The 13,003-nt window shown below is 42.1% G+C and overlaps 1 long non-coding RNA gene and 1 other non-coding gene across 5 annotated transcripts; both read right to left on the bottom strand.

The window, feature by feature from the left end:
• Positions 1-2,718: 2,718 nt before the first annotated feature.
• LOC117660469 (uncharacterized) lies at positions 2,719-12,539 on the bottom strand. Of its 4 annotated transcripts, none has more exons than XR_004589654.3 (5): positions 12,491-12,539; positions 11,420-11,496; positions 11,017-11,165; positions 7,383-7,499; positions 2,719-4,569 (listed from the first exon to the last, which is right to left on the bottom strand). It is a non-coding gene; the product is annotated as an uncharacterized LOC117660469 (long non-coding RNA). The 4 variants fall into 4 exon arrangements; XR_015732482.1 differs by having other exon boundaries at positions 12,487-12,525; XR_004589653.3 differs by having other exon boundaries at positions 12,411-12,502.
• LOC117660646 (small nucleolar RNA R38) lies at positions 11,237-11,319 on the bottom strand. The gene has a single exon (XR_004589758.1). It is a non-coding gene; the product is annotated as a small nucleolar RNA R38 (small nucleolar RNA).
• Positions 12,540-13,003: the final 464 nt, after the last annotated feature.

Here is a 13,003-nt window from a genome sequence, read left to right as displayed (position 1 = left end):
TTTCATATGCTCCCCTTCCACTTGTACAGCCCGGTTCCCAACAGCATGAGTTGTGGACTCCTGCTTACAATGCACTTAAGTCACTTCATGAGAATTAAGCATGTTCTAGCGAAACTAGGATTTATGTTTTCTTCACTAAATTTTTGACAGCAGTTAGGATTTTGTATTTTGCCTTAAGTGTTCCTTGCCATGAAACAGTAGTTAATACTGTTGCTGATTTCACACAATCTCAATTTGGAGACCCAAGGTTGCATAAGGGTGGATTGGGAGGCTGGGATTGCAAATTGCCAACCATTGTGATATAACTTCTGTAATCAATCCTTCATTTGTTCTCATTGTTCTGAATCCAGTTGTTCCAGTCCAAGAATTCTAGAATTTGTTAAAGGATTCCTATCATTTGTACTATAGGTGGGTCAATAGCTAGACATGTGCCACTCCACTGCATCTCCTCTCTTTTGGAAGCAAATGGAGAACTCGGTTTGTTTTTGTTTGCTTCGGTGTTTGCTGCTAGCATTAGGGTCCCATTTGGTCAAAATTGATTGCCTGCCTGCTTTTACAGCTGCATTGAGACATGAAACAACCACAAAGTCTTAAAACCCTTCTGCTATATAATTTCCTCGTTATTGCATGTAGATTATTCAAAATTGACCCTGTCCCTGCAATGTAGCACCACACAATTTCAGGATGCGGAGACCATCCCCCCCCCCCCCAATTGTGCATAGAACTGGCTGCAGATTCTGAATTCCAAACTTTTAAACTTAGGAATTTCAAGGCTTCACATTAAGGAACAAGAGGCTATAAAACACATTCAAATTGCAAACTGACATTAGTGGGATCTTCAGTTCTTTATGATGCTTTCCTTTACTGCTTTCCCAGTCTTTCTCTTCTCCATGGTATTTTAAATAACATCTCTAAAAAATTAGAAGGACTATTAAAACATGCTGTCTTTATATCAAGTTTGAAACTTTGATTTCATAATGATCTGTCTTACTTCAACCCACTTATTGATTTAATCAAAACTCAATAAGTCATTTTCACATGTGTGATTATATTTGTTTAAAAGGCTGGCATAGGGTCAAAGCCAACAATATTTTTTTATCAGGAAAGTAAAACTTTTTTTTCCTAGGATGAAGCTTCAAGGCCTGTGAATAACAAACTGGAGTTGATCTCATCCAAACTAAGTGGGAATGGAATCCCCCAAAATGGGCAGAGCAATATAATTTAAAATAAAATTATAAAAATTTTATTAACAATTATTGAAATTTACTTGTTTTACCATTTACTATATAATCATATTCACCTCCTCTCAGGTTAAAAAATAAAAATTCAATTGCTACTTTTGGAAACGTTTTGGAAGCATCAGCCCAGATGCCATAACAGAATTTGTGGTGAGAAACATGGGTCACTGAATAGGTTTTTTAAAAAAAAATGGAGAAGGGGAAAAAAAATCTAGCGCTACCCAGGTGCATTATGCAATCTGAGCTATGTCATCCCTCTGCCCTTCTACAGGGTGCATGCTTTGTTTCATAGGGCGCACAACTTCATCTAGAAATGTAGTCATATTAAATGAGCGAGAAAACATTGCAGTTAACGGGGAGGGGGGGAATGTACCTAATGAGAGGGGAAGAGTAACTAACTGCGGTCCACATGGGCCAAAATTTCCTGTCAAGCTAATTAAACAACCACTAGGTTCCAAGAAGCAAATGGGATGTTGTTGACACAAGTAACCTTGCGAACACCTCACACTGGTGTTTGTATGATAAGTGTAAATAGCAACGAGAAGATCAGAATCATGTCTTTGTTCTGCTGAAAAGTAATGGCTAGTGACAGAGGGTTGTAAGCACATAAGGGGAATAGATGTAACCTGAAACGTTTTCCCACTTTGTATAATTGCATAAATGTTGAATGATCTTTGTGCTTTTGTTTCTTTTCATGGGGTGGAAGGTGGGACAGAAGAGTAGAAAATTCTGTCCTTCTGACTGAATAAATTAAATCAAAAAGGCCTAGCTGAAGAAGGGGAGGAAAAGAGGAGAAAAACTTGTGCTTTCCGCTCATTATTGTAAAATGAATGAGCATACCCTACTCAGAAAAGGCGTTCAGTCCTGCCCATTAGCTATTTTCTGTGAGTCCTAATACTAAGATAAAAGGAAGTGTGCAATAAAGGGAGCATTTTCAAGCCAGCACAGAATACCACAACCACTGTCCTCATTATCACAAACACAAGAGTTCTCATGATAAGCTTGGCCTGAAGACCCTCAGGCATTGTTTAGAGACTGAGAGTTCAGCGAGGAAATTACTGGTTCCAACCTTGGTTCGCACATGTAACAACCCATTGCCCCCTCCAGTCTGCAATACAAAGATATTCAACTTGCAGAAAGCTTAGGTAGAATAGCACACATATCCAGGGGCGTTGTTTTATGGAAGGCTCAACATGGCTAATGCCCAGTATGCTCCAGAATTCCATTATGAAAGTGTCCAGACTCTTTCTGCTGATTATGTAACACGGATGGCAAGCATTGAATAAAGCAATTATTGAAATAATGGCCATCGCCTACAATTAATTATGTAAAACACTTAACAATGGGATGTGACACTAATTCATTTGGCTACCACATCTCTTGAATCCTAGTTATCTGAGAACATGAAGTGGCAGAGCGATAGTAAAGCTTGAGGGCTTCCTTGATGGACCGGACTGGTAACAAACTACAGGACGAGAGATCTTGTGTAATCTTTTAATGGTCTCCAGCCAGCTTAAAGACTTGAAACATTCTTTCTTTAACAGAGAAAAGGATTCAGCCATTTTCAAAACCAACAAATATTGCTGAAATGTATCCTGCTGTATTCTGATTATACCCATTAAAAAAATGTACATATAACATTTTATTAAAACCTTCCCCCAATCCTTTTTATTTATTTATTTATAATTTAATTTATATACTGCCCTTCTCCCGAAGGGCTCGGGGCAGTGTACAGCCAATTAAAAACACAAGTTACAAACAACAGTTTTAAAATATTTAATTTTGTGCCTGTTCACCGCCCTGAGTCCTTCGGGAGTAGGGCGGTATACAAATCTAATAAATAAATAAATAAATAAATAAATAAATAAATAAAAATAGTTAAAAGTATTAAACAATTTTGACCTGAATTTAAAACCCAATTTAAAATCATTTACATAGATAGCCCTGCCTGGCGGAACAGCAAGGTCTTAAGGGCACAGCAAAACACACGGAGGTCGGAGATCTTGCGTATTTCCGGGGGCAGTTCGTTCCACAGGGCAGTATGTTTAATAAACATACTAAAACCTTATAGAACTGTTGGTGATATTGTTATCCATTCAATCGTGTCAGATCCTTGGTGATTCTATGAGCCAGGCCTCTCTCCACATCATCCAATCCTGCTCTGCTTGCTGTCAGCCTTAACGGTATCTAGCCAGTGTTCTTTGGCGGCCTGATTTCCTTTTACTTCTAATTCTTCCAAACGTAACTACTGTCTCCAGTGAATTCCCCCTGGATGACCTGGCCAAAATAAGTGAGAGACAGTTTCGCAATTTTGCCTTCCAGATACGCCTGGTGTTATCCGTTCCAAAATCATATTCACCTTTCTGTTTCTTTAAATGGGCAATTTATACTTAAACTATAAGAAATTAAGGGGGGAAAATACTATTAACACATGAATTTCACTGGATCACCCACTCTTTGACATGAGAACACGTTACCAACTCAATGTGGCTGGATGCTCTGTAACACTACCAAGCTACCCCTTGCTAACTATACAAATGCAAAGTGAGGCTGACACCCTGGCAGTGCCAAGGCAAGTGCTGCTGATAAAATCTTGATAGCCAGCAGTTTGGGAACCGAGTTAGTTAGTACTGGAGCTTCCCTTTCGTGTGATCATGCAGACCCCGAATGCTCATCTCCAGAGGATCCCCAAACCTCAGAATCACAAATTAAGAACCTACATTGTATTCGCTGGCATAACCTTTAGTTTTGTCTTGAAAAATGCCATGGCATTTAAAACACCTACAGATAACGCAACAAAAGCAATTATGGTTCTTGCACGATATGTGCATCAAACATGCAATTTGCTTACACATTTGCTTTGAAAATGTATACACATACATTGTGTATGTGTATGTATGCACATACAGTGAGGGAAAAAAGTATCTGATCCCCTGCTGATTTTGTATGTTTGTTCACTGACAAAGAAATGATGTCTGTAATTTTAATGGTAGGCTTGTTTTAACAGTGAGATAGAACAAAAAAAATCCAAAAAAAAAAATCCAAAAAAAAAAAAAAAAACACATTTCAAAAGTTATAAATTGACTTGCATTTTAATGAGTGAAATAAGTATTTCACCCCTTCGCAAAACATGACTTAGTACTTGGTAGCAGAACCCTTGTGAGCAATCAGAGGTCAGATGTGTCTTGTAGTTCTCCGGATCTCAGGAGGGATTTTGTCCCACTCCTCTTTGTAGAACCTCTCCAAGTCACTAAGGTTTTGAGGCCGATGTTTAGTAGCTCGAACCTTCTGCTCCCTCCACAGATTTTAAATGCCGTGGCATTTAAAACACCTACAGACAATGCAACAAAAACAATTATGGTCCTTGCAAGATATGTGTATCAAACATGGAATTCATTTTCACAATATTTGCTGGGAAAATGTATACATTTAGGCACATACGTATGCAGGGAAGCAGAATTCTACACACCCACTTTTTTTAACGTTCCATATGAAGCTTGAGGAAATGACTTTTTGATTTGGGGGGAGGGGGGGAGAGAGTGGCCATGCCTTCTTTTCCCATCATTTTGGAAAGTAGGGAAGACATGGAAAATGCCCACTTTGGTTTTGACAAATCTACGTTCTCTGACCAGATCATTTAATTCTGACTGTGCTATGAGATGAGGCTCACCAGACATACTCAGTTCAAAATCTGGATCATTATCATTGTCTGTACCTGACTGGTGCATTGCAGCATCTTTGTCTGTTTCGTTTAAGCTCCTTTTCTCTGGAGGACTCAAGTACTGGCAGATTGTCATCATGTTGCACTGGCCCCAGACTGGGGTAAGTGTCTCCCTCTGAGTCAAATGGCTGCCCAAATACTTCCTCTGGGTATGTATGTGTACTCCTCTTGTATTACAGCTATGCTTGCCTGTACATGCGCATGGGGAAGCACAGGACTGGCAGCACGAATTTTGACCTTGATTATTTGACTGAGTGCCTGTGCGTAGGGAGTCCCGATCTAGAAAGGGGCGTAACTGGCATATCAGACGAACCTGATAAAAAACCTCCCCGGCCACGGCCGTCAAATGATCTTCTAAAGACAGCAGTGCGTCCAGGAGGACGCCCAAGTTACGAGCCCTCTCTGTGGGGGCGAGTGATTCGCCCCCAATAGCCAGCGATGGCGTCAGCTGGCTATATCAGGACGCCGGAAGCCACAGCCACTCGGTCTTGGAGGGGTTGAGTCGGAGCCTGTTTCTCCCCATTCAGGCCGCACGGCCTCCAGGCACTGGGACATCACTTCAAGGGCATCGTTGGGGTGGCGATGTACAGCTGGGTGTCATCAGCGTACTGATGGAACTCCACCCCGAAGCCACGGATGATCTCACCCAGCGGCTTTACATAAATGTTGAACAGAAGGGGCGAGAGGACCGACCCTTGTGGCACCCCACAAGCAAGGTGCCTCGGGGTCAACCGCTGCCCCCGTCAACAGAGATTGCGACCGGTCAGGGAGGTAGGAGGAGAACCACCGCAAAACGGTGCCCCCCACCCCACCCCCTCCAACCGGTGCAACATGATACCATGGTGGATGGTATCAAAAGCCGCTGAGAGGTCTAACAGGACCAGGATAGAGGAGCAACCCCTATCCCGAGCCCTCCAGAGATCATCCACCAACGCGACCAATGCCGTTTCCATGCTGTGCCCAGGCCGGAAGCCGGACTGGAGCGGGTCTAGATAGACAGCTTCATCCAGGTACTGGGGGAGCTGCTGCGCTACCACACTCTCAACAACCTTCGCAACGAAGTGAAGGTTGGAGACTGGACGATAGTTAGCCAAAACAGCCGGATCCAGAGAGGGCTTCTTGAGGAGGGGCCTCACAACCGCTTCTTTCAAAGCATCCGGCAGGACCCCCTCACTCAAAGAAGCGTTAACAATCTTCTGGAGCCAGCCTCGTGTCACCTCCCGGGAAGCCAGTACCAACCAGGAGGGACACGGGTCCAATAAACATGTGGTCGCGTTCAGCCGTCCCAGGACCCTGTCCATGTCCTCGGGAGCCACAGGATCGAACTCCTCCCAGATAACACTCTCAAGACCTGCCTCAGTCATCCCGTCTGGACATACCCAGTCAGAGGCCAGCCCTTCCCGAATCTGAGCGATTTTGTCATACAGATACTGCACAAAATCCTCAGCTCGGCCCTGCAAGGGTCATCCTGCACTTCCAGATGAGGAGGGAGTGGGTCACCCTAAACAGGGCAGCCGGGCGATTATCTGATGACGGGATAAGAGCGGCAAAATAGCTAGATTTCGCCGCTTTTATCGCCACTAGGTAGGTCTTAATATGAGACCTCACCAGTGTTCGGTCGGATTCGGAGCGGCTGGTCCTCCAACTACTCTCCAGGCGTCTTTTCTGGCGCTTCATCTCCCTCAGCTCCTCGGAGAACCAAGGAGCTAGGTGAGTTCGGTGCCGGGTCAGAGGCCACAAAGGCACGACACGGTCCAAAGCCCCGGAGGCCGCACTATCCCAGGCGGCCATCAGGTCTTCAGCCGAGTCATGAGCCAGAGTCTCAGGAAATGGCCCAAGCTCCATCTGGAACCTATCAGGGTCCATCAGGCGCCTGGGGCGGAACCACCTGGTCGGTCCCGCCTCCCTGCGGCGGGGTGCAGCGGTTAGAAAGTCCAGTCGAAGGAGCGAGTGGCCAGACCATGACAAGGGTTCGATGGCTATATCCCCTATATCAAGGCCACTCAACCACTGACCAGAGACAAAAACTAAGTCCAGAGTGTGTCCACCTGTGTGAGTGGGGTCATGAATTAACTGAGTAAGGTCCATGGCTGTCATGGAAGCCATGAACTCTCGAGCCACCTCAGACGTTTCACCGATAGATGGCAGGTTGAAATCCCCCACTGCAATCTTCCGTACCGAATTTAACTCCACATTTTCACTGGGTTAGGTAGAATAGAAGGACCCTAAGCATAAACGTCTTCCTTTATTTCAATGACTGGCAATGTATAATCAAATGACATTATTGCCATATTCATGTTAACCCCCATGAACTGGATTATTCAATTGTCTGAATTCATACAAGACACAGGTCCTCAAGCTAGTCAACCACAATTTAGTGTAATGAGTCTTTGAAACCCAGTCCATGTCAAAGTGCTACTCACATCCAGATGTAATCTTGTCTGTCCCATTCCCAGCAGGCTTACATGGAACTCTGCTTCCAGGAAATGTTTCAGAGGTGGGTTGGGCTGCTTTTCTTACCATCAAACGCTGACATTGTTCTAAAGGGGAAAAAAATACAATTCCTGCGTTTAAGTTGTAACTATCTCGAAAAGTCATTTAATCATTTGCAAAGCAATTGCTACAGAAGACCACTCCCTGGTGGATAGCCTCAGCTGATATTAATTTTCCCTCACGGCTGAATTTTCAGACAGGGATAACATCACATCACAGGCTTGAGTGAACAAGTGCCAAAAGAACTGAAAAGCAGTTAAAATCCAGCTGGAGAAATCAGAACTCTTAAGTTAACACTGACTGATCTCGAAAAACTAAGGCAGGGTGGACTTAGTGCAAACAAGTGAGGACATTTACCAACAGTACCTGGAACCAGGAACTTCCCTGCTAAGTCGGATGGTCATAAAGCAGGATGTCACATTACCACAGACTTATGATAACCATTCCAGCCGTCCAGTTGCTATTAGGTGAATTCCATTTAGTGACAGTGTCTCCGAGTTACATGATTACCATTTGTGAACTCCTTCCAGCTTCCTCTTTTGACTTTGCTTGTTGGAAGCTGGCAGTGAAGGTTAAATATGGTGATCATGTGCAATTAATATCATTAATTGCAAAGTCAGTTGCCAAATGCCTGAATCATAATCACAGGATCATGACACTGGAATGGCTGCAACTATGAGCTTGGGTTGTAAATCCCACTCGTTTAGCACATCATTAGCTTTGAATAGTCACTGAACAAGTGGTTGTTAAATGAGGACTGCCTGTATTTGCATGAGGGACCAGAAAACCCCAGTTATGCCTTTTGTTTTGTCTCAACGCAATATTTAAACCAGCGGTTCTCAACCTGGGGGTTGCGACCCCTTTGGGGGTCGAATGGCCATTTTACAGGGGTCGCCAAATCCCTCTCTTGCCCCCTCCCCCACGCCTTCACTCACCCTCTGCCTCTGTTGGATCGCCCGGTCGCCCGTTCTCTTACCCCGCCCACTCCCAATCTATTGTGTCTCCGGAGTCCCAGCTGATGGCTAGAGGGGAAAAAAACTTTAAATTCTTGCCGCGGGGCTTCAAAGAGCTAGCTGCAAAGAGGTAAATTCCTGGAGCAAATTTTTTCCCCCTAGCTATGCTGAAAAGTGAAATTGAAAGTAAGGAAGCAGGGTCTTTGCTGCAACGTGACAAAATGAGGCAGAGAGATTTCTTTTTCTTTTTCCTCACCAAAAAAGGTAGGTGCAAAACTGCAAACAATGGGAAATTTAGTGCAAGAGGAGGTTCAAGATTTTAAAACACAAAAGAAAAAAAGCTCTATTTAACTAGGGAATTGTAATAATTGAGATACTATTAACTGTATATTGTGTTGAAAGCAGAAATGGTTAAGTTGTGGTTTGGAGGAATATATGGGGGAAATTATTTGGTTTATTATTATTGGTAAATATAATTAATTGATTTGTAAGAAATTGGATTGCATGGAAATAATTGGAATATTCATGTTCATATTGATTAATATACAAAAAAGGTAGTTATATAACTAATTGATTTATATTAAAATGTTGAATTTGTATTAAACAACTATTACATGATTAACCAATGTGAGGAGGGATATAAAAATAGATGACAATGCGAAGGGGTATAATATAGAATAGAAGGGAAAAATTGAATTTAAGATTAGAGATGAGGATGAAGGGTAATATTGGTTTTTTTAAAAAAAATAGATGAGGAATAAATATGGTAAAAAGGAAATATAGAAATTGTAAATTTAATTGAAATGACTAAATACTGTGTTGGAAGAAATATCCTTCTGGGTTCTGCTCCAAGTGGGGAAAAAGACACTGGAAACATGGAGACTGCTTGGAAAGATGGTTTAATGGTGGACAGGATCACATGGCTTGATGGGGCCCATTGTGTTAGTTTCTGTTGCTATTGTGTTGCAAATGTCCTTTGACAAAGGATTGACTTTCTGCCTCTGGCCCATTAACAAAGGGTGGGGGGCAGGAAGGTGGGAGCTGCTTTGTCTGTAAAATATGCTTCTCCATTTCTCATCCAGGGAAATATAATATTCTGCCTTTTTAATATTTCCCAAAATATTTCATTCTTCTAGGAAAGGAGTGGGTGCTAACCTCCTACAACTGTTTAAATTTGTGAACCGGCCAAATACTCTGTTCAAAGAAAATACGTTGTATGTTTGTATGTGTGTTTCTAATTATTGCTATTTATTCCGATTTGTTCCCTTTTATTCTTTAAAGTTTAACAATTCATTCTTTATCTTAATATTTTTATATTTGTTTGGGGTTGGCTTTCTTCCCTTTCATCTTTTTTATTGTACAGCAATCTTTCTCCTCAAACCTACCACCTGTCTTTTCTTTCCTTCTTACTTTCTCTTCCCCACCTCTTCTTCTCCCTACTTCCTCTTTCTTTCTTTCTCCTCCTCTCTTCCTCCCTTTCTTACCCTCACTCCTACTCTAATTTCCCTTCCCTTCCTTCATCCCTCTCTATTGCTGTATCCTTTTATGCATATGGATTACTCAGAGGGCTGAAAAAGTTATTTTTGACTGGTCCTCGCACTTTTGACCAGTCCTCGAACTTACAACTGTCCTCACATTTTACGTTTTTTGCCCTATCTTATACCATGTTGAAGAGAAGCAGTTGTGAAATGAGTGACATGGTTGTTAAGAATGCTACACAGGCATAAATGTGAGGATGGTCATAAGTGTGAGGACCAGTCATAAGTGCGAGGACCTGTCAGAAATGACTTTTTTCAGCCCTGAGTAGTCCCTATACATAGCCACGCCCACTCAGTCACATGACCAGCTAGCCACGCCCACTCAGTCACATGACCTCCAAGCCACACCCACAAAATAAGCCACGCCCACAGAACCGGTAGTAAAAAAATTTAGAACCCACCTGGTTGGGGGTCACCACAACATGAGGAACTGTATTAAAGGGTCGCGGCATTAGGAAGGTTGAGAACCACTGATTTAAACCCTACCACTTGGTTTACAAATTATAAGAATTGTGTAAACCTACCATAATTCAATTTGGTCAACTAACCTGACTAATATACATGGCCCTGAACAAGCTGCCAGCAAGCTACCAATAAGTCACCCAAGATTATGCAAGTGTAATTTGGAGCAAAGTAACAGTTCTTAATCCTCAAGCCGCACAATAATATGTACACCTTACTGACTCTCCAAACAAAAAGAATGCATCCCATTGGATGTGTTTAGAGTATTCCAGCAAGTTACAAACATAGAAGCATTATTTCCTGCTTCTGATTAATACTCTAAATTTTGTTATCTTCAGAATGACTACGAAGTTTTAAAATGGAAAGATTATTGGGTAATTGACTAAGTGGAAAAGTTCAAGAGTTCTCTTGACCACTGAGCTCAGACTAGATTTCTACATGTCAGAACAAAAAAGAAAATCTGTTTGGAGCAGTTGGCCATTTGGCTTTTTCCCCCAGAAACATGGAGCAGCACTCACATTTTTCAAATATTTGAAAATGGCAATTCTCTGCTTTAACAGTATCTGACTTTCATAACTGCAACCCTCAAGTGCATCCAAGCACACACATACCTTGGAATGTAGATCAGAAGAGATGCATCACTAACACTCTTTTCTCCAAAAAGGGATTTTCTTGGGTTTAGAGCTTACAATGAAGTTATGTGACATCTGTATTCCTGCCTGGGTTGACTCCCATGACCAATACCTGCATCCTTGCAAACCTGAGGATCAGTTACACATATTATCAGAGGCAGCTTTATTTTTACATCATTTGCTTTTAAATTTTCCAGGACTGAGCTTCAGAATCCACAATTCCACAAAAAGAATGACATTCTCTTTTCAGACAGGGATAACTCTGAATCATCAGTAGCTCAGTTCTTTATAACTTTGATGAAAGTTACTAAACCAACCCAAATCTTGTCTTTTGAGCAGCAAACAAATCCTAATACTGACCCCTAGTGAATTTTAAACATACCTTATGCATGCAAGATGATGGAGAGTTATGTCCTCCAATCCACAGAGACTTGAGATGCTTCCATGCTGTATGATATGCTATGTTAGGAAATAAATTATATTATTTTTTAATTTTTTATTGAAATTTATTATAATATAATACAAAACAATCAGTCAGACAGTGTTATTTTTCTACACAAGTTGGATTGATTCTTCCTTTACATTTCATCATTCCAAATTCCTATATGCATCTTAAAATTTGTATTAACTTTTATCTATTCTTTATTCGGTTATCAATCCACCTGTACCAATCATCCCACACCATGTGGGGTAAATTATATTATTACTCATACTCGTGAACAGACACCCAAGACATGCTGGGGAGCACACAACCTCTTAACAAAGCTTTTCCAAATTAATTCCCTCCAGGTACATAAAAATTATGGAATTGCAGTCTTATCACACAAGGGGTGGGGATAGAGTTGAACTGAAGAATCCACAAAAATGTACAAATGATAAAACTATTTCTGGTCACCTATTGTTCTGTGTAATCCTCTTTTTTTTTTTTCTTAAAAAAAACCCCACCATGTTCTTTAATCTTTGTGGAATGGTAACTTTCCCAAAATACTGATCTCAATTAAAGGAAGGTCCATAGTTACAGAATAAAAACATAATCAGTGGATTCCCCCCCCCCCAAGTTAAAGAAACAATTAAGTTTGCGTTTTACTAAAGCAGAGGTCTGCCCTCCATTTCGCAGGGCGATCCCGCAGCATCAGCAGCAAAGAGCATTCCATCTCTGACTGCTGCTGTCTAATGATCGTCGGGATCTTTGCAATCTAGATGTGTTACCCTGACCGCCGCCCGCACCATCAGAAAACGCCCGCCCGCACGAGTTTTCCAGCTCCTAGAAGCCAAAGTCTTCTAACCTTAAAAATAACAAAAGTGGCAGACGGAGCCTGTCAACCGATTCATCTTCTCTCTCGCTTCCCTCCCCACCCACCCGCCGTCCTTACTTCGGCCCCGCATCCTCTTAGAAAAAAAACTCCGCGAAGGATTGCATTGGATTCCCGCAAGAAGTCAACGCCTTACCCACCATCGCGCCGCGCCGCTCAAAGAAATGAACTCGCGCCTGCGCAAAATGGATTTTTACTTCCTCCGCCCGGGATGGAAGTCTCGTGGTCTCTCGCGCGACTCCAAAAACTCCCGGCAAGCGCGTGGCTCATTGGGAAGGGTATTTCGATAAGAGGGAATGTTTAGTGATCTGCAAACCTTGGAAGGCGGGCCTTTCTAAATGTAGGGGCTTGCTGCAGGAATATGGTTGCTTCGTCTTCGGCAGACGTTCCTCTGTTTAGAGTAGCGCATGTTTTTTAAGATTTGCCAGGCGGGTTCTGTTAATACGTTGCAAACATCCCCCCCAGAACCTGGAGATATCATAAAAGTTTGTTTATTGTGACATAAAGAGTTTTTTTCCCCCGGATCGCGGTTTATTTAATCCTGTAAGGCACTCTGCATTAGAAATAGGATCTAAGCATCTTTTAAAATAAATTTTAATTTGTTATGTGTTATATTCTTGGGGATCTCAAAGCAGATTACTAACACTTCTACC

This window comes from Pantherophis guttatus, chromosome 2, assembly GCF_059756535.1.
Source record: "Pantherophis guttatus breed Tessera chromosome 2, ASM5975653v1, whole genome shotgun sequence".
Taxonomy (NCBI): domain Eukaryota; kingdom Metazoa; phylum Chordata; class Lepidosauria; order Squamata; family Colubridae; genus Pantherophis; species Pantherophis guttatus.
Note: the sequence above shows the minus strand (reverse complement) of the source record. Positions and strands in the feature narration are given on the sequence as shown.